The sequence below is a fragment of the Perognathus longimembris genome, chromosome 28 (assembly GCF_023159225.1).
Source record: "Perognathus longimembris pacificus isolate PPM17 chromosome 28, ASM2315922v1, whole genome shotgun sequence".
Taxonomy (NCBI): domain Eukaryota; kingdom Metazoa; phylum Chordata; class Mammalia; order Rodentia; family Heteromyidae; genus Perognathus; species Perognathus longimembris.
Genome location: NC_063188.1, coordinates 58,555,574 through 58,574,547, shown reverse-complemented (window position 1 = coordinate 58,574,547; position 18,974 = coordinate 58,555,574). Strand labels below are relative to the sequence as shown.

The following is an 18,974-nucleotide window of genomic DNA, read 5'->3' as shown; positions in this document are numbered from 1 at the left end:
AAAAGCCAAAGTGGATATTTGACTCAAGTACTAGAGGGAAGCTGTGGGCAAAAGAGCTCAGAAACAGCACCCAGGAGTAGCACATTTTAAGAAAAAAGTGGTAGGAATAACTAGAAACATTCCTTTTCTTACACACATCCTATAGATGCCACCTATATTCAACTTAATTTGTAAGGCAATCAATATTAGAATATTACTAAGCATGCTGATGGAACCTGGGGACATCTCATTTACATTTTTGAATGCTGCTTTGTATCTTTTAAAAAAGAAATATGCATTTCAATAAAGGCAAATTATACTCTTAAGTTACTTCATCTGACATTTGGAAGCAAAACTGCCAAAACTTTACCTCAAGAGCATAAATTCTACACACACAATATTCTTAGAAATAGGAAGCATTTAGCTTAGAATCCTCCACAACCTTTTTCTTAAGCTGCTTGTGCCTCCAAAAGTTTATTAATATTGTCATTATTGTTACTTATTTTCTAATATGTGTTAAAGTTCACCCATGGTACTAAGAATAGAAATTGTTTCTTTCTCAATTCCAGCTTAGCTTCAGCCCTTTTTTTATTATGTGAAAAAAAGATTTAGTTCTTTTGCCATTTTTAAGAAGCTGCTTTTTTTTTTTTTTTTTTGGCATTTAGATTTCTTTCACGTGCTCCAGGCAATACTACATTCCTCCCCTCCCCCCCCCGTTTTCCATTACTGATATTTATATCCTGCACTAGTAAAGAATTTTGCTCACGACAAATTTATAATGAGACTGTTATGTTCCCTATATTTTAATACTGGCTGTAATCCTTTTCTTGAGATCCGGTATCTATTGTGAATCAAGCGCTTCATTAGCAAATTAATTCTCGGTCTGTAAAAAACTATCGGAATCAAGTAAGAAGTAATTGCTGCCGCTTCATCAATCCCGGCTCTCTTCCAAAACCTGGGCGGTGACAGAGGCTGCCGCGGAGCAAACTGAGGTGGTGGGTGGCAGCGGAAATTGACACCCACAATGCAGGCACAAAAGAGGAGGCGACCGAGACGAGCAGTCGAGCGAGCTCCCAGTAGTACCTGCGCTGTTCGCCATGAAAACGGAGAGCTCTCTGCCTGCCTTTCCCGCGCGCGCACCACGCGGTTGCCGAGTTCCAGGCACTTTCTGGTGCATCCGTCCCTGCCACGACTTCCCAGGGACCTCCACGCATCTCCCGTGGCGCCCCATCGGATCCCCACTCCCCGTGATTCGCCTCGGAAGCCCCGGTAAGCGAACTCGTCGCCCTCCTTCCCGCGCAAGCACGCGATCGTTGGGCTTCCCTTTCTCTTGCGGCACCGCCCGCCGCGCCCCGCCGTCGCCGCGATCCGCCACGAATTTGCTCACCCAGCGCGGATGGGCGCTTACGGTGCTCCTCGCACTTCCCGTGGGGCACCGGGTGTGGGTTGTTTGCTCCCCGATCGCCCCAAATCCCACCAGGGAGTTGCAATCCCAGGGGAACATGCGGTCGGTCGGTCGCTGCATTCGCCCTTCGGTCGCCGCCCAGCCTTCCAAACTTGCGGGCGCCCTGGTTTCTACGGGACATTCCCACGCATGATCACTGCTTTGGACCCCCGCTCCTCTTCTCGTGGGAGTCCCACTCACGTCCACGGGGATGAGCATTCACTGCGCTCCCTCCTTTTTTTCACTTTCCCGCCCTAGCTTGGGGAACCCGCACCAGCTGCACTGGCCGCGGGGCACGCGTGGGCGCCATGTTTAAGAGCTTCCTATGGGACTTACTACTTCCACGCGCACCCGGGCAGATGCTGGTGGCTCCTGTTTCTAGATATCACCCGCACACACCGGAACGCTGTCTCCAGCTCCGGAGTGAGCCCACCTGGGGAACGCTTATTTGTATTTTTTAAATTGAACTTTTGTTTTTAAGATTCTTGATTTATATACGTCTTTATTGCGTTGGTCGTGGGGGCTCAGGGCGCGCTGGTGCCCAGCTCTTTCCCCCTAAAACTAGCGCTTGGAGCCGCAGCGCCACTTCCGGTTGCCTGGAAGTGAATTGTAGGGACCAGGCTCATGGACTTTCCTGCCCGGGCTGGCTTCAAATCGCCATCCTCAAATTTCAGCCCCACGAGCAGCCAGGATGCCACGCCTGAGCCACCATCTTGCACTCCGTTTTGTATTCTTGATAAATACATTCATCTTTGGGTGAGGGGTTTAACATACGAATTCTGAAGAGAACACAATGAATCTATTATTACCTAGTGAGAGATGTGAGGCAACCAGAAGTTATACAGTCTATCACAGCAAACTAGCGAGTGAAAAAAATCACACCTGATTATTTTAGCTTTGTCCTTAATGCAGAATGCTTTTAAAAAAAAGTCTAGACCCACACAAACAAAATGGAGAAGGTATCTGAGTATCTTAAAATGGCGTTCGCTGCAATTGTTAGACCCCTTGTGGATCAGCAACCACAGGCAGGCACTACCTAAAAAGTAAGTAACCTGTTGGACGGGTTTTTATTTTTTGTTTGTCATATGACTTGAACTAAAGACCTAGGCACTGTCCCTGCTCAAGGCTAGTGCTGTACCATTTTGAGCCTTAGTGCCATGTCCAGTTTTCGGGCGGTTAATTGGAGATAAGAGTCACAGCTGACTTCAAACTCCTCAACCCTCCTGAGTAGCTAGGATTATGGGGTGAGCCAGGTGAGCTCAGCTTGCTGGAGGCTGTTTTCAAAGCCCCATAAAACATAGTGTAAATAGTAGAATGCAAAGTATAGTCAAAGTTCTGGCATCTAGGCAGAATATGGCCTCAACTCCTCCTTGACTGAATTTGGAAAATATGTAATCGTGTACAAGTGGTTTTGAAGGAATGTTGCTTTGTGTCCCTACATTTTGACCAGTTCTTTGTTCCTCATATTTATCCCTTTTATTATAGTATAAGAAACTATTTCTTTAATTCTGTTATGGTAAAGATAAAGCTTCTGTTATCAACATACTTTTGGCTAGAAATATAGTGGTAAATCCTTCCAGTAAAAGCCCAGGAAGGTTGAAGGTAAACCACTGGAAAGCTATCACAGAAATCAAGAGAGAGAAGCAGGAGTTTCAAAAGTATGTAAAAATCTGCTAAAATACTTCTGTGTCTCTGGCTGATGGAATTATGGGAGGCATCGATTTTTTAAATTCGTTTATCAAATATTCCCTGTTTTCAACAACAGGATGTACCTTTGTAAGTGGAACATATCTATTAAAATAATTAAAAGGGAGCTGGGAATATGGCCTAGTGGTAGAGTGCTTGCATTGCATACATGAAGCCCTGGGTTCTATTCCTCAGCACCACATATAGCGAAAAAGCCAGAAGTGGCGCTGTGGCTCAAGTGGTAGACTGCTAGCTTTGAGCAAAAAGAAGCCAGGGACAGTGCTCAGGCCCCAAGTCCAAGCCCCAGGACTGGCAAAAGAAAATAATAATAATAACAATTAAAAGGAAGTGAACACAGTGGAAAAAAATACGTCGACAGCACCTAGTAAGCTGCTTTCCCTGAGTATAGGGAGTCCATTCTTTAATCAAAACATTTTCAACAGAGTTGAAAAATTTAGGAAAGAAATAGTGGTGCAAAACACAGGAAATCCTGAAAGAACTTTTTTCAGCATCTCTTCTATGGGATGAAAGAGAAAAGGGAAAGTATTTTTTTAAACAATGGAAAGGTATGCAGAGAGAATGTGTGGAGTATGCATAGTGATTAAGCCAAAAGCCAGTATTTACTTAGAGCTCCCTGAGCTTCCAATCTGGAGGCGAAAGATATATACTACTTAATAGTCCTACTTATGTATGTGTATATCAATACAGATATTTATTCATATTAACATATACTTTTTTTCCTGGTCCTGGGGCTTGAACTTACAGCCTGAGCACTGTCTCTGAGCTTTCCCACTTGAACCATAGGTCTAATTCCAGCTTTTTTGTGCTTAATTGGAGGTAAAGTGTCTAATGGACTTTCTTGCCCAGGGTGGCTTCAAACTACAATCTTCAGATGTCAGCCTCCTGGCAGCGGGCTAGAATGAGTTTTTGACCATGGGCTGGAAAACTTTTTTCTGAAAAGAGCTAGAGTAGGCCTACTCTGTAAGTCTGTGTGTTGTAAAGTGTTTAGAAACATCCTTGACTTCAAAGAAATTTTCCCTGCAATTGCTAAATGTCTTCTGGGGAAAAGTTGCCCTGGGTTGAGAATGACTAGTTACAGGCTTTGCAGTCCACATGTGCTCTGTCACAATTATCCAGCTATACTGTTTTAACACAAAACCAGCCATGTGCTATTGACTAGGGTTGTTTGCCAATAAATTTTGTTTGTGGAAACTGAAATTTGGTAAGATACAAACTTTTCTTCTTCTTTTTTTTTTTTTTTTGCCAGTCCTGGGGCTTGGACTCGGGGCCTGAGCATTGTCTCTGTCTTCTTTTTCCTCAAGGCTAGCACTCTGCCATTTGAGCCACAACGCCACTTCTGGCTTTTTCTATATATGTGGTGCTGAGGAATGGAACCCAGGGCTTCAGGTACGCGAGGCAAGCAGTCTACCACTAAGCCATATTCCTAGCCCTAAGTTTTTGTTCTAACAATGTTGGGGAAATTTTTAGAAATAAAAAAGCCAGAAGTGGAGCTGTGGCTCAAGTGGTAGAGCATCTATCTGTCTTGAACAAAAAAGCCATGCTCAGAGCTTGAGGCCCTGAATTCAAATCCTAGTACTGGTGCATGTGCACACACCCACACAAATTACTGAGGGCATTCTGTTATGATTGAAGGTGATGAAAATGAAGGTGGCATATATCCATATATACAGATATATGTATATAGTAGATATATTTCTATGTGTATATATGTTTATGCATGCATGTCTATCTGGGCAACTATATTTTAACCACAAGTAGATTTTTTTATTTTGCAAAATTTTTTTAGCAAACCACTAATGTTGGATAAAAAGTAACTAAGTTGGGGCTGGGGATATGGCCTGGTGGCAAGAGAGCTTGCCTCGTATACATGAGGCCCTGGGTTCGATTCCCCAGCACCACATATACAGAAAACGGCCAGAAGTGGCGCTGTGGCTCAAGTGGCAGAGTGCTAGCCTTGAGCAAAAAGGAAGCCAGGCACAATTCACAATAGCCAAAATATGGAAACAACCCAGATGCCCCTCCACAGACGAATGGATCCAAAAAATATGGTACTTATACACAATGGAATACTACATAGCGATTAGGAATGGTGAAATATTGTTATTCGCAGGGAAATGGTCAGAACTCGAACAAATAATGTTGAGTGAGACAAGCCTAGAACACAGAAAACAAAGGGGCATGATCTCCCTGATATATGACTGTTAACAAAGGGAGACGGAGAGACAGTAGAGACCAAGTCTGTGAACACTGTATATGTTCTTGATACCTTGTATATTGCATATGTGTCTACCTGACCTAGACAAGGGATGGAAAAACTGGTTGTAAGATATCACAAGAAATGTACACACTGCCCTACTATGTAACTGCACCCTCTTTGCACAACACCTTGTAAAAAAATTTATGTTCAATTAATAAAAAAAAATAATAATTAAAAAAAAAAGGAAGCCAGGGACAGTGCTCAGGCCCTGAGTCCAAGGCCCAGGACTGCCCCCCCCCCAAAAAAAAAAGAAAGAAAAAGTAACTAAGTTAATGAAGATTACCTTATGAGAAAAAGAATTTAGAACTAGATTAACCATTGTTAGCTTATGCAGTGTATAAAAATAAGTCAAGAGCCAGTTTCCAAGTAATGTTTTGTTTCTTCTAATATTTTAATAATATATACTAAATCAATATAAGCAAACAATACTATATAACAACTATGTTTTACTTGTTTATTTTTTGCCAGTCTTGGCTTGAACTCAGGGCCTGGGCCTTATCCTTGAGCTTCTTTTGCTCAAGGCTAGCACTCTACCTCTTGAACCACAGTGCCACTTCTGGCTTTTTTTTATTTATGAGGACTCAAATCCAGGGTTTCATTCATACTAGGCAAGCACTCTACTACTAAGCCACATTCCCAGTTTGACAATTACATTTTCATAAATTCAGTATCTGTTACCTTTATAAAGTGCATCTCAATTTCAACTTTAAGCCTTTTTTTTTTTCCAGTGCTCGGGCTTGAACTCAGAGCCTGAGTACTGCCCCTGGCTTCCTTTTTGCTCAATGCTAGCACTCTGCCACTTGAGCCACAGCGCCCCTTTTGGCCTTTTCTACATATGTGGTGCTGAGGAATTGAACCCAGGGCTTCATGTATGTGAGGCAAGAACTCTACCACTAAGCCATATTCCCAGCCCTTTAAGCCACATTTTAAGGGCACAATAGACATATATAGTTAGTGGCTTCTGTATTGGACCGTGACATTTTGGGATATTGCTTTAAATATTAGGCAGTTGAATTGGGCACTGGTGTCTCATGCCTATAGTCCTAGCTACTCAGGAGACAGAGATCTGAGGATTATGGTTCAAAACCAGCCCAGGCCACAAAATCTGAGACTCTTACCTCCAGTTAACCACCAGAAAATCACAAGTGGCTCTGTGGCCCAAAGTGATAGAGCCTTGAGTAAATAAAGGGCTGAGGGGGACCCCATGCAGGCCCCAAGTACAAGCCCCAAGACTGACAAAAATAAATAAACAAACAAATAAGGGGGATGGTGTGTATATTAGTCTAGGGATGTAACTCAGTGGTATAGCATTAAGCCTAGCTTCAGTGAGGCCCTGGGTTTTATCCCCAGCACTGATTAAAAAAAAAAAAAAGATAATTAGGCACTGCCTTTTAGGAGAAGTCACTTAATGGGAATGTGAAGGACACTTTATCCGGTTTTTTTTTGTTGTTGTTCTTGTGGTGGTGGTGGTGGTGGTTAGTTGTGGGACTTGAACTCAGGGCCTGGGCACTTTCCCTGAGCTCTTTTGCTCAAGGCTAGTGCTCTATCTCTTTGAGTCACAGTATCACTTCCAGTTTCTTTTTAGGTTAATTGGAGATGAGAGTCACAAGGACTTTCCTACCTGGGCTGGCTTTGAACCATGATCCTCAATCTCAGCTTCCTGAGTAGCTAGGATTACGGATGTAAGCTACTGGCACCTGGCCACTTTCTCCTTGAAGGTAGAGTCCTTTAACTATTATTTGGTGTCCCAAGGCCACCAAATAATAATCAATGGAAAGTATGGCTGAAGTTTCTGTGTGGGAAAGAATGTAAGGACTATGACCGTTTGCATGTAGTGTGTGAATTTACTTGTGATTGGCAGTGCAAAATTTGCATTTGGCTTTGCAGTTTCTTGCTATCTTGATGAGTTCCGGGTTTGATAAAATAATGAGGTTTTTTGCTTAACTACATTTCTGAAAATACAAGGCCATAGACTTGTTTCCATATCCTGTTATTGGCATTCCTGAAGGGGGGGGGCGCCGCAGGGGTTGGTGGGTGGGGGAGGGAGGTCGTTTGGGTGTGTTTTCTGTGGTTGTGTTTTTTTTGGTGGTGGTGGTGTGGGGGTTTTTTGGTGGTGGTGGTGGTGGTGGAGAGAGAGAGAGAGAGAGAGAGAGAGAGAGAGAGAGAGAGAGAGAGAGAGAGAGAGAGAGAGAGAGAGAGACTGAGACTTACTGGGGCTTAAATTCAGCCTGGGTGCTGTCCCTTAGCTTTTAATGCTCAAGGCTAGGTCTCTACCACTTGAGCCATACCTCTGCTTCTGGCTTTTTTTTGGTGGTTAATTAGAGATAAGAGTCACAATTTCCTGCTTAAGCTGGCTTTGAGACACCAGCGTCAGATCACAGCTTCCAGACTAGCTAGGATTATAGGCATGAGCCACCAGTGCCCAGCAAGGATCTTTTTTTTCTCTTCATACAACATCTATCTACTGTGTGTCAATAAATGTAAATAGAGCCATCTATTGAAGTCTTCATGGAATTAATAGTCTAGAAAATCTCCTTTAAAGTAGTAAATATATAAAAACATACATTTATATCCCACAGCATTACATGTAAATGCACATAATAATAAATGATTATTTCATAATAAAGTGGTCAATGTTCATATAAGTAATAAAAACTCAGATTGTCTTTGCAGTTTAAGAATGCATGACATTTCATGGTTCAAATTTTAGTTATCATGACAGGTTGTGATTTTTTTTGGGGGGGGTCTGGTGTGGGGCTTGAAGTAGGGGTGTAGGTGCTGTCCCTGAGTTCTTTTGCCCAAGGCTAGCTTTACCACTTTGAGCCACAGCACCACTTCTGGTTTTTGAGTGGTTAATTGGAGAAAAGAGTCTCATAGGGGGCTGGGAATATGGCCTAGTGGCAAGAGTGCTTGCCTCATATACATGAAGCCCTGGGTTCGATTCCTCAGCACCACATATATAGAAAATGGCCAGAAGTGGCACTGTGGCTCAAGTGGCAGAGTGCTAGCCTTGAGCAAAAAGAAGCCAGGGACAGTGCTCAGGCCCTGAGTTCAAGGCCTAGGACTGGCAAAAGGAAAAAAAAAAAAGGGAATGGACAATGTCCAGACCCTGAGTTCAAGCCCTAGTACTGGTACAAAATAACAGTAAAAACATTAGAGTCTCATAGGGACATTTCTGCCCATGCTGGCTTCAAACCATGATCCTCAGATCTCAGCCTCCTTATTAGCTAAGATTACAGGTGTGAGCCAGGCTGACTAAGCTATTAAAGTATGCATTTTACTGTGAGGTCTTCAGGACATACATTTTTATGTAAATAAAAATTTGCATAATGATCCTGGCTGCTTACAAGTCTGCTTTTAGCCTGTTGGTGATAGGTCACTATTTCTACATTAGGCATATGCTCAAATAGCATGTCCTGTGTTTGTGTTGCTTTGTTCTCTAGTGACAAAAATGTTTTGGGGGGCTGGGGATATAGCCTAGTGGCAAGAGTGCCTGCCTCGGATACACGAGGCCCTAGGTTCGATTCCCCAGCACCACATATACAGAAAACGGCCAGAAGTGGCGCTGTGGCTCAAGTGGCAGAGTGCTAGCCTTGAGCGGGAAGAAGCCAGGGACAGTGCTCAGGCCCTGAGTCCAAGGCCCAGGACTGGCCAAAAAAAAAAAAAAAAAAAATGTTTTGGGTTCATTATGTTATTATGAAGTCCCCTCACTGCCTTGATATAGATTTGCTATTAGAAGCACACGACTGCTAGTTCTTATTTTCCAAAAAATGTTAAATGATTATCAAAGCAAACACTTGATTGCAATATGTAGCTATCCCTTCTTGCTAACCTGGTGCCAGAAGAGGCTTTTCCATTTTTCATTGGCTCCTTTCTCTTTCCCCACTATTGGCACGAAAGAAATTGACTTTGGGTGAGACATCTTTTTTTTTTTTTTAATGTTGGTCATCGGGCTTGAACTCAAGGCTAGTGTACTCTACTACTTGGAGCCATAGCTCTACTTCTAGTTTTTTGGTAGTTAATTGGAGACAAGAGTCTCAAGGACTTTCTTACCTGGGCTGGCTTTGAACCCCATCTTAGCCTCCTGAGCAGCTAGGATTGTAGATGTGAGCCATCAGCACCCAGCTGAGACATTATTCTCTCTATGGTCTGTTGGCAAGACTAGAACTATTTGAGCAGTTACCCCACCTCAGGATTAAGTGGAGATTCTAACTAGAAACTGCTTACAATCCAAACTTTTTTTACACGAGCTTACTTACCTCTTCCTTATAAAAGAAACTATAAGGACAGTTGCTGAGGAAAGTACTAGTATAGGAATCAGGCTCAGTTACTTTTAGGCTGGGCCATTGAGCTAGTCATTTCCTGCAGGCTTCCAAGGCATCCCATCTTTATTATGTGCATTTATATATGCTATTGTAATGGAAATTACGCAGCTAATACTGCCCTACAGCGGTGGTCTGTGGAATTTAACTGCAGTGAGAGTAGAACCACTTAATGCCAACAGAATTATCTATGTAGTAACAGTAGCTTTTCTTTTGTTCTTTCTTCCTTTCTCTTTTTTCTCTTTCTTTCTTCCTTCCTTTCTTCATTTCCCTTCCTTCCTTCCTTCCTTCCTTCCTTCCTTCCTTCCTTCCTTCCTTCCTTCCTTCCTTCCTTCCTTCCTTCCTTCCTTCCTTCCTTCCTTCCTTCCTTCCTTCCTTCCTTCCTTCCTTCCTTCCTTCCTTCCTTCCTTCCTTCCTTCCTTCCTTCCTTCCTTCCTTCCTTCCTTCCTTCCTTCCTTCCTTCCTCTTATCTTGTCCGTCATGGGGCTTGAACTCAGTGCCTGGGTGATGTCTCTGAGCTTTCTTGATCAAGACTAGCACTCTTCCACTTTGAGCCACATCCCCACTTCCAGTTTTCTGGCTTCAAACTGTGATCCTCAAATCTTAGCCTCCTGAGTAGCTTAACATCCAGCATCAATATTGTCAAATATCCCTGGGAATTGGGGGGTGAGGGAGGGCCACATAGTTCATTGCTACTTCATTCTATTTCAACTCTTCCATTTTCATACTGTGGTTGGGCTACCTGAATATTTTCAGAATCATTTGTTATTAATAATACCTGCAAGGAAGAGGCATGGGGTGGGGAGTATATGTTTCTTTGAAAAATATTATTAGAGTCCACTCAAAGATCATCCCTAACAACCTACTCTACCTACTCTTTGGTATTAGAACATGCATGCTTCTTTCTTTGAAAAAAAGAGAGTAGTTCTTTTTTCCATTTTACCTACTAAGTCCACTTTAAGACCTTTCTGTCTTAACCACTGAGTTCCCAAAGTGATAAGTCTTCTCTAGGTAGTTAAGCACTAGCAGTGCTGCTCAAATGCAACTGTTTCCTCCCGGCCTACTTTTTTTCTTCTTGTTGGTCATGGGGCTTGAACTCAGGGCCTGGGCACTGTCCCAGAGCTTTTGTGCTCATGGCTAATGCTCTACCACTCCCCGCCCCCTTTTTTCTGCCAGTCATGGGGCTTGAATTTAGTGTCTAGGCATTGTCCCTGAGCCTCTTTGTGCTCAAGGCTCGCACTCTACCCCTTGAGCCACAGCACCACTTACAGCTTTTTCTGAGTTTACTGGAGATAAGAGTCTCATGGACTTTTCTGCCCAGGCTGGCTTTGACCCATGTTCCTTAGATCTCAGCCTCTAGAGTAGTTAGGATTACAGGCATGAGCACCAGAGCCAGTTTCCCCCTCTACTTTGTAAGGTCTACCCCCAGGAGTGCTCCATGCAGATGCCCCCTGCCTGTTTAAGTTTATGCCCAGTACCTGTGTTACCTAGGTAATTGGCACACCTGTAGGCAGTTACCTTCTCCGTCCCTGAGGTCACATCCAATTCACCTGGCCATATCTCTGCCTTTCCCTCTACAATCCTCCTTTCCCTCTATAATCTGGCTCAACCTGAGTCGTCCCCCCCCCTTTATTTTCTTTTGCTGTTTTTCTTTTCTCCCTCCCCCTTTGTCTCCCCATGCCTCCCTCTATTTGGGTGGGCTGGCAGTTTGCTCTGCCCCCAATAAAGCCCTTTCTCCTCAACCATGTGGTGGGTTTCTTTTCCAGCGAACCTTAGAGTATTACGCTGTCTTTCTCTTGTCAGTTCAGTACCATACGTTTGGTATACTTAGAATGCATCTCTATTTGGACTTGCTACATTCTAAGTACTCAACAAACATACAGGACTAGGCAATGAGAACCACTAGTCAGGTCCTTTATAACACTAAAGAATAACTTTAGGAAGGACTCTCTTCACTTATGCCCATTGCTCTACATGGATTTTCCTGTCTCATATATAAGACTTGCAGGGGAGTGGAAGTAAACAGTAAAGGCTACCTAAGAGCACCCCAGCTCAGAGGCAACACCTCAGGGTACTGTCAATTTTATCACCTCAGACATTTCTCACTTATGAAGAGATTTTCTTGTAACATGTATGCCAGGAGTTCTTCAGGTATGTTTTTTTTTTGTTTTTTTTTTTTGGCCAGTCCTAGGCCGTGAACTGAGGGCCTGAGCACTGTCCCTGGCTTCTTTTTTTCTCAAGGCTAGCACTCTGCCACTTGAGCCACAGCGCCACTTCTGGCCATTTTCTGTATATGTGGTGCTGAGGAATCGAACCCAGGGCCTCATGTATACGAGGCAAGCACTCTTGCCGCTAGGCCATATTCCCAGCCCCATTCAGGTATGTTTTAAAAGTATGTGTACTCAGGCTGGGAATGTGGTTTAGTGGTAGCATGCCTAGCATGCATGAAGCCCTGGGCCCCATTCCTCAGTACCACATAAACAGAAAAAGCCAGAAGTGGCACTGTGGCTCAAGTGGTAGAGTGCTAGCCATGAGCAAAAAGAAGCCAGGAACAGTGCCCTGGCCCTGAATCCATGCCCCAGGACTGGGGGAAAAAAAAAAAAAGGTATGTGTACTGAATTATTACCTGGCCAGTGGTTGCTTCAGGCTTTTCTCTGGAAGCAAGCTGCCTCTTTCCAACAAAGTCGTGAAAACTCATTTTCTGTAAAAAGCTGCTGGTTTGTAGGTCTACAAAGTCACCAATCTACTCTTTGGGTGTGTAGTCATTCAGAATTCTAGAAACACCAAAGATTCCTGCTCTAGGACAGGGTTTCTTGAATCGCTTACTGTTTGTCCCTCAGGCAAGCTTCCCCATTCCCACAACCTTGTTTACTTAGGCTTACTCTTATACAATTCTTGACCTAAGTAATATGGGGCCTATCACATTGTTTTGGTTGGGCTGTGTTCTTGGGATCTTTTACCATAGCAAGTGAAACTACAAGAAATCAGATCTCAGATCATCCTTCCAAGCAGGATGATTTAAAAGTATTTAACAGAGAAAGAGAGAGGGAGGAAAGGAAAGGAAAGAAAGAAGGAAAAAATCCTAAATTAAATAGTGCTGAGAAAGAGGCTGGAGTAGAATTTACCACATAGAAATGCAAACTTTCCAAAACAGAACATTTTATTTAACAAAGTTCCCAGTGTGCCTCACTAGTGACATGCAAATGACTCTGTATGGTGATCATCCTAGTTGAACAAGGCTTTTCAGTTTTTAAGACACCCCAAATCCAGCAGTCTGCATTTCACATCAGTTCACATTTGTCTTCCATTCCTTTTAGCATTTTGGCCAAGATTCCTTTTTGCCGTAGATGGAGATGAAGCCATTTCCTTTAAAAGCAGATCTGTTTACTGGGAACAAAGCAGATGCTGATAGAATGTTCTCAGATTCTTGTTCAACCAGTAATGGTGGCGATGGCAGAAACTGTGAAAGGAAGGCTTTGTAGTTATTCTCCTTCCTACTTTCCAGTAGAGCATCCCTACCCCTACCTGAATGAAGGGGTGCTATTGAGTCCAGCCACACATTATTAATACTTAAGCTGGAGCCTACTTAAAAATACACATAGTTAAAAGTAGAAAATGTCCCCACGTCGGCTTCAACCTTGCACCCTCCACCATTACTTTGCCATTTTTAAAAAATTTCCTTCTCCATTTATAATAGGAGATCGCTATTGGCTTGCCAAATTGTTGTTCAGATGCTTGATGTATAAACTACAACAAATGAGATCTTTTACTGCCACATATTGTGACTGGAGCATTCCTTATCATATAGGTTACATCGGTTCAGTTAACAAATTTCATTCGTACCTAACCCATGGTTTAGTTGATAGCCATTCCAATACTTATTCCTTAGAAAACTTAAATCAACACCACATCTCAGCCATGATTGGTTATCGGAACTGCATTAAACTTAAAGCAATCCCAAGTTAGGCCTGAAGCCAGTAATTTGGTTAAAAACAAGGGAGTCCAGGCAAGCCAGCCTTAGAGAGACAGGCTGAACCTTTTCCTTCACTCTCCTCCTGGCCCACCCTCTGCGAGTGAATAAAAGTGGAAAAGGTTGAAGCCCTGTCAGCTCCATATTTACAAGGCATTTTGCTTGTTTCTTTGTGTTTTTTCTGTTTTGTTTTAATTTTGGTGGTTTTTTCCTCATTTTTGCCAATTATTTCCAATTTTATTATTCTTAAATTTTAAGCAAGCATGGTAAAGAATGTGGTTTTGTGCCCTCCACTGCCACTTCTTCAGTAGATTTTGACAGGTGAACCTTTCTATGGTATAAATTGAGCGGCTATTCCAAGTGAAATTATGTCTGCCTCTGCCTCACTCTGTACTGTCTGAGATCTCCTCACACGGTGTATACGTGTGAGTCTTACAGGGTGAAGGTTTGTGAATGCACTTCAGAAAACAGCTGTGGCTCAAGTATAGGTGGTTATCCACAGCTGGGGCTGATGAGACTGGGGTTGGGGAATTCGTTGGCTGTCATCCTTCCTGCCCAACAGTGGTCATAATCATGGGTAAAATGAGGCAAGGGCTAGGAAAATGAAGTGTCAGTTATTCAGAGTTCCAGCAACTTAAGGACCAAGTTTCAAGCCTGCTCATTGTAGTGGCCAGAATGGTAGGAGTTAGGAATTCAACTGTACAGTGTTATTTGGGACTAAGATCACCACAAAACTGATTCAAAGGAAAGCTTCAGAAGCACTCTAGGAATGTATGCATTTTTTTCCATGCCTCTGGGGTCCACTGAGAACCTAAGGATCTTCTATACAATAGGTTCATAAATATATTTATGAAATGGATGAAGGAATTAATAAATAGTAAACCTTCCTGTGTTGTAGTGTCTGAGCCAATTCATAAGCAGACGTTTTATACATAAGTTTATTGCTTTTTCATCATATCTCTAAATGAGGTTGTCTTTTGGAACAGATCCATTTAGCATGTAGCATCACCAGCAATATTTACATACATGAAAAACAAGGAAGTGCTAATTCTCACAAGCATGCCAAAGAGAAGGTACTCTGTTTACTTGCTCCTTCTGTCTGTCATATGACAGCTCTTGCTAAGTGGTTTCAACTAAAGAGAAAACTGTAGAATCTTATTAATGTATTCTTGTGTTTCTGCCATAAGCTACTAAGATAAAGTGCTTTGAGTGTTAGGTCTTTTAAGTTTATTCATTCTCATCAGCATTGAAGAATAGCACTTTATTCAGATTTAATATATTTTTACTAAATACAGCAAATATGTAAAATGGTTTCTTAATGCTCAAGTGCCTTCTGGTCTAAGTCAGGCAATGAGGAAATACCTTTAATCAATTTTTATCTTGATTCTCCTCTGAAACCATTTAACTATTAGAAAATCATGAATGAATCAAAGGACAAACTTTTGAGCCCTTCAAGATTTCTTGTGGCTTTCATTGTAGGCCAATGAGCAAGTGACCTCTGGAGCATTGGAAATGTCTCCATTTTTGGTGGAATGAATCTTGCCTTTTTTCTTCAGCTTTATAATATCCAAGGCAAGCCAATGGGTCCTCTGAACCAGACCTACTTGACTAAGTCCTCAAGCACTAATACCTTATAATGAACAAATATATTTACTCCATGATTAAATCAAAGATATTTTATAAGCCTAGAGTAGTGGTGCATGCTGAAACCCCAGCACTTAGGAGGCTGAGGCAGGAGGATTATGAATTCAAGGCCAGCCTGAGCTTCATAACATATACTTGTCTCTAAAAAATGAAATGTATCTAAAAGATGTGGTCAGTAATATTCTACCACACTAGGTCTGTATGGTTCTTATTTAGGACTAGTATGGCATACATCAAAGATGCCTTGTTAAGAGTTGAAAAGTAAATGTTCTCCACAGGCTCCTGTGTTGAGGGCTTAGACCCCTGCTATTTTAAGAGGCACTGGGGGCTAATTGGAGGAAATGGGTCATCTGGGCCATGTCCTTGGGTGCCTTGCACCCTTCCTATCTCTGCTTCTTAGCTGCCATGAGGTAAGCACAGTTGCTTCATTATGTTAGTATGCTCCAAGTCTGCCCCCTTGTGGCCTAGAGAATATGAAACCACCAGGAACCTCTAAGGGTTTTGTTTATTTGGTGGTAATGGGGATCGAACTCTGGGCCTCATAAAAACACAAACCTGAGCCCACTGTTTTTACTCCTTTACTGACTTTTAAGCCAGGCTAAGATGGTTCTCACTCACCTCCATCATCAGCATTCAACAGTTAGGAAACTGGGTGAAAAAAAACACCACACCTTGCTTTTCTTTTTTAACTTCCATGTCTGTTAATCCATGGAGCAAGGCTTGCTCTAGACAGGGGACTCCACTTAGCCAACCTTTAACCCAATGTCCCAGAGAACTCCATTTCCTCCTTGTCTTAGAAGTGGCCAAGTGGACTGGTTGTCACATTTCTTCATTTTCTCCTGTAAGCACTTTGTAATGAGAAATAATTTTCTCCAACGGTATGCAGTGGTAAACCTCATTGGAGGTGTTCACTGCTCAAGCCAACAGACAATTCCTGTGTGGGTAGGACTGTAGGCTTTATCAACCCATACTCAGGTCTGTTGAAGGTACAATAGTAACAATAACGAATTTTTATATCCCCAGGTTGTTATCTCTGGGGTGGAGTTCATTCTGCAGTTACTGCTTATGTGTGTAGGACAGTTTAAATTATAAATTAATTTGTCACATATTATGTTCTGCTTTGTATCTCAGTGCCTAGCAAGGACACTGGAACATGACGGATGGCTGCCACCCACTCTTACACTTATCAGACATTGAATGCTTTGCACATTATATTCAGTTTCAACGGTCTTTAATGTTGTTTACTCTATTTGCATAGTGTGCTAAGTGTGATACAACTTCATAAACCTTACACTTGGCACCAAATGAGAAGATCAAGTTAGATTTAATAGTTATTTAGCATTCACAAAAGGCTAAATTGTCTAAGCTGGGGCCACAGAAATCTGTGTTTCTAATGTGCCCAGATGAGTGGGTTCACATGTAAGGCAATCAGTATTGAATCATTCATCAATAAGTATTTAGTTTCTTACTTAGTATAACTTGAAAAATTCTCTGAAGATGAGGTCTCATTATGTTGCCCAGGTTGGCGTCACATTTTTAGGCTCAAGTGTTGCTGCTCCTGCTTTAGCTTCCCAAGTGGTGGGATAGCAGGCATGTACAACACGCAGCTTGTATGCTCTCCTTCTCATTGTGCTTCAAGGAGCCAATGCAGAGAAATTCGAGACAATGAATACAGGCAGCTTTACTTATATACATAGTAATTTACAGTTTGAGAACATGTTCTCCTTTATTTCTCCTTGCTCTGTTACCTGGGCAAGTGTTTTTCTGATATTACTTGAACCTCACCAGTAATGTGTTAACTTCAAGAAGTAAGCATCATCTCATTCCTTATGCCAAAATACAGAGCATAAACTTCCTCATTATATAGAAGTTATCTTGGATTTCTATGTACCCAAAACAATACCTGGTATGTGAGAGGTGCTTTTAATATTCATTTGTCAACAGCTCCTTAATGTCTGCATGGTGCTTTCTCTAGTTTACAAAGCACTTTACTATGTGCTACTTTCTGAATTTTTGGTGGGGGGGGGGGCAGACTGGGGTTTGGATTCAGGGCCTTGTGCTTGCTAGGTATGTATTCTACCATTTCTTTGAGCCATGCTTCCACCTCTTTTTTTGTTTCAGTTATTTCTCATATAGGATCTCATGGTTTGGCTCAGGGCTGGCGTCAGACCACAATCCTACCTCTGCTTTTACACACAGGCATGACCATCACCCCTCTGGCTTGTAAGTTGACATGAGATCTCATTAACTTTTTGAAGGCTTAGAACGAAAGCCTTCTCAATCTCCATTTCCTGTAGGTAGCTAGGATTATAGACATATGCCAGGAGTAAAAAAAAAAAATTATTGAAGTCCTTTTGGTATCTCTAATATCTAGCATGTTATGTGGCACATTATCATTGATCATAATAGCTTAATCCCTTGTATTTCTGTTTTTCATACTTTAAAAGCAGCTTGATGTTTCTTTTCTGTTACCTGGAATACTATTTTTTTTCCAAATCATCAGAGAAGTAAAAACATATACAAATTTCTCTTATTGAACCCTCACTACTACTTTTTTTTTAAAAGCACTTTGTTATTCATGATACTTTTAAAAAACTTTTTTCATAGCATAGGGTTGGAGATATGGCTCAGTATGTGTTTTATTGAATTTATCCACTCTTATTACTTCATCAGTGTGATCGATACATTAATGCTTTTAAAATCCACAGTGCATAGCATAGAGCATATGTAATGGGTAATAAGTACTGATCCATCAGCATGGAAGTTCACAATATTTCTCGTGCTTTATGGTTTACTACAAAGCACATTCATTTGTTTCTCTTCATGTCACTTGAGTAGGATCACAAAATTACTTTTTTTTCCTGTCACTTGAATAGGAGCACAAAGAGACATTGCATCCTTAGTGCCCAGCTCAGAGACAAACACAGAGAACATAATTCATATTATTTAGACATGTTCTCTGGCATTTTTATATCAGAATTTGGTATCTATGGGCAGCAGGACAGATCCACAAGTTAAGAATATTTTCACCTTTTGAAAATGTATAAACAAGAATATGTAACAGAGACCATGTGGCCTACAAAGTGTAAAGTATTTTGGAGCTGATTCCATACTTACACAGTGCTTCCCAAAGTATATTGCACAAGGCACTCTGCATGGCTAATTATAATGCTACTGAGCATACTTTATTGACTTTCATCTCTTGTGATTTTATCCATACTACCAATCATTTAAATCAACTAACCTCATAAAGAGGGGAAAACAAAGAAAAACATTAAATCCATTTATTAACTAGTCCCAAGTTCTCTCATCTTTAAGCCTAGAGGTGGATGTTAAACCCAACAATCTACCAAATTATTTGACCACTACTATGAGCAGGGAGATCAGAGATGATAACTCTGTGGCCAAGTCTAGTCGCTGTTTGGTCACCAGAAATTCCCAACCCCAGAAATCCTGCTCACCCAGACTCAAAGAAGGAAGGTGATGCTGGCTAATGCTTCTCAGAGGGTGCCGTATCAGTTTATGTCTTGCCTAATTCTTCTCATTGGCCAGGAACATCTCTTCACATTCTTTCTAGAGCCTGGCCCTTTTTTTTTGCCCCAACAGCCTTTCTCATGAGCCTGGGGCCTCTGAGGTAGGGAGTCTAGAGAA

The 18,974-nt window shown here is 41.9% G+C and overlaps 1 long non-coding RNA gene across 1 annotated transcript; it reads left to right on the top strand.

Annotated features, from left to right (window-relative positions):
* Positions 1 to 750: 750 nt before the first annotated feature.
* LOC125343966 lies at positions 751 to 17,882 on the top strand. The gene is made up of 3 exons (XR_007209393.1): positions 751 to 1,248; positions 15,602 to 15,733; positions 17,460 to 17,882. It is a non-coding gene; the product is annotated as an uncharacterized LOC125343966 (long non-coding RNA).
* The last annotated feature ends 1,092 nt before the right edge of the window (positions 17,883 to 18,974 follow it).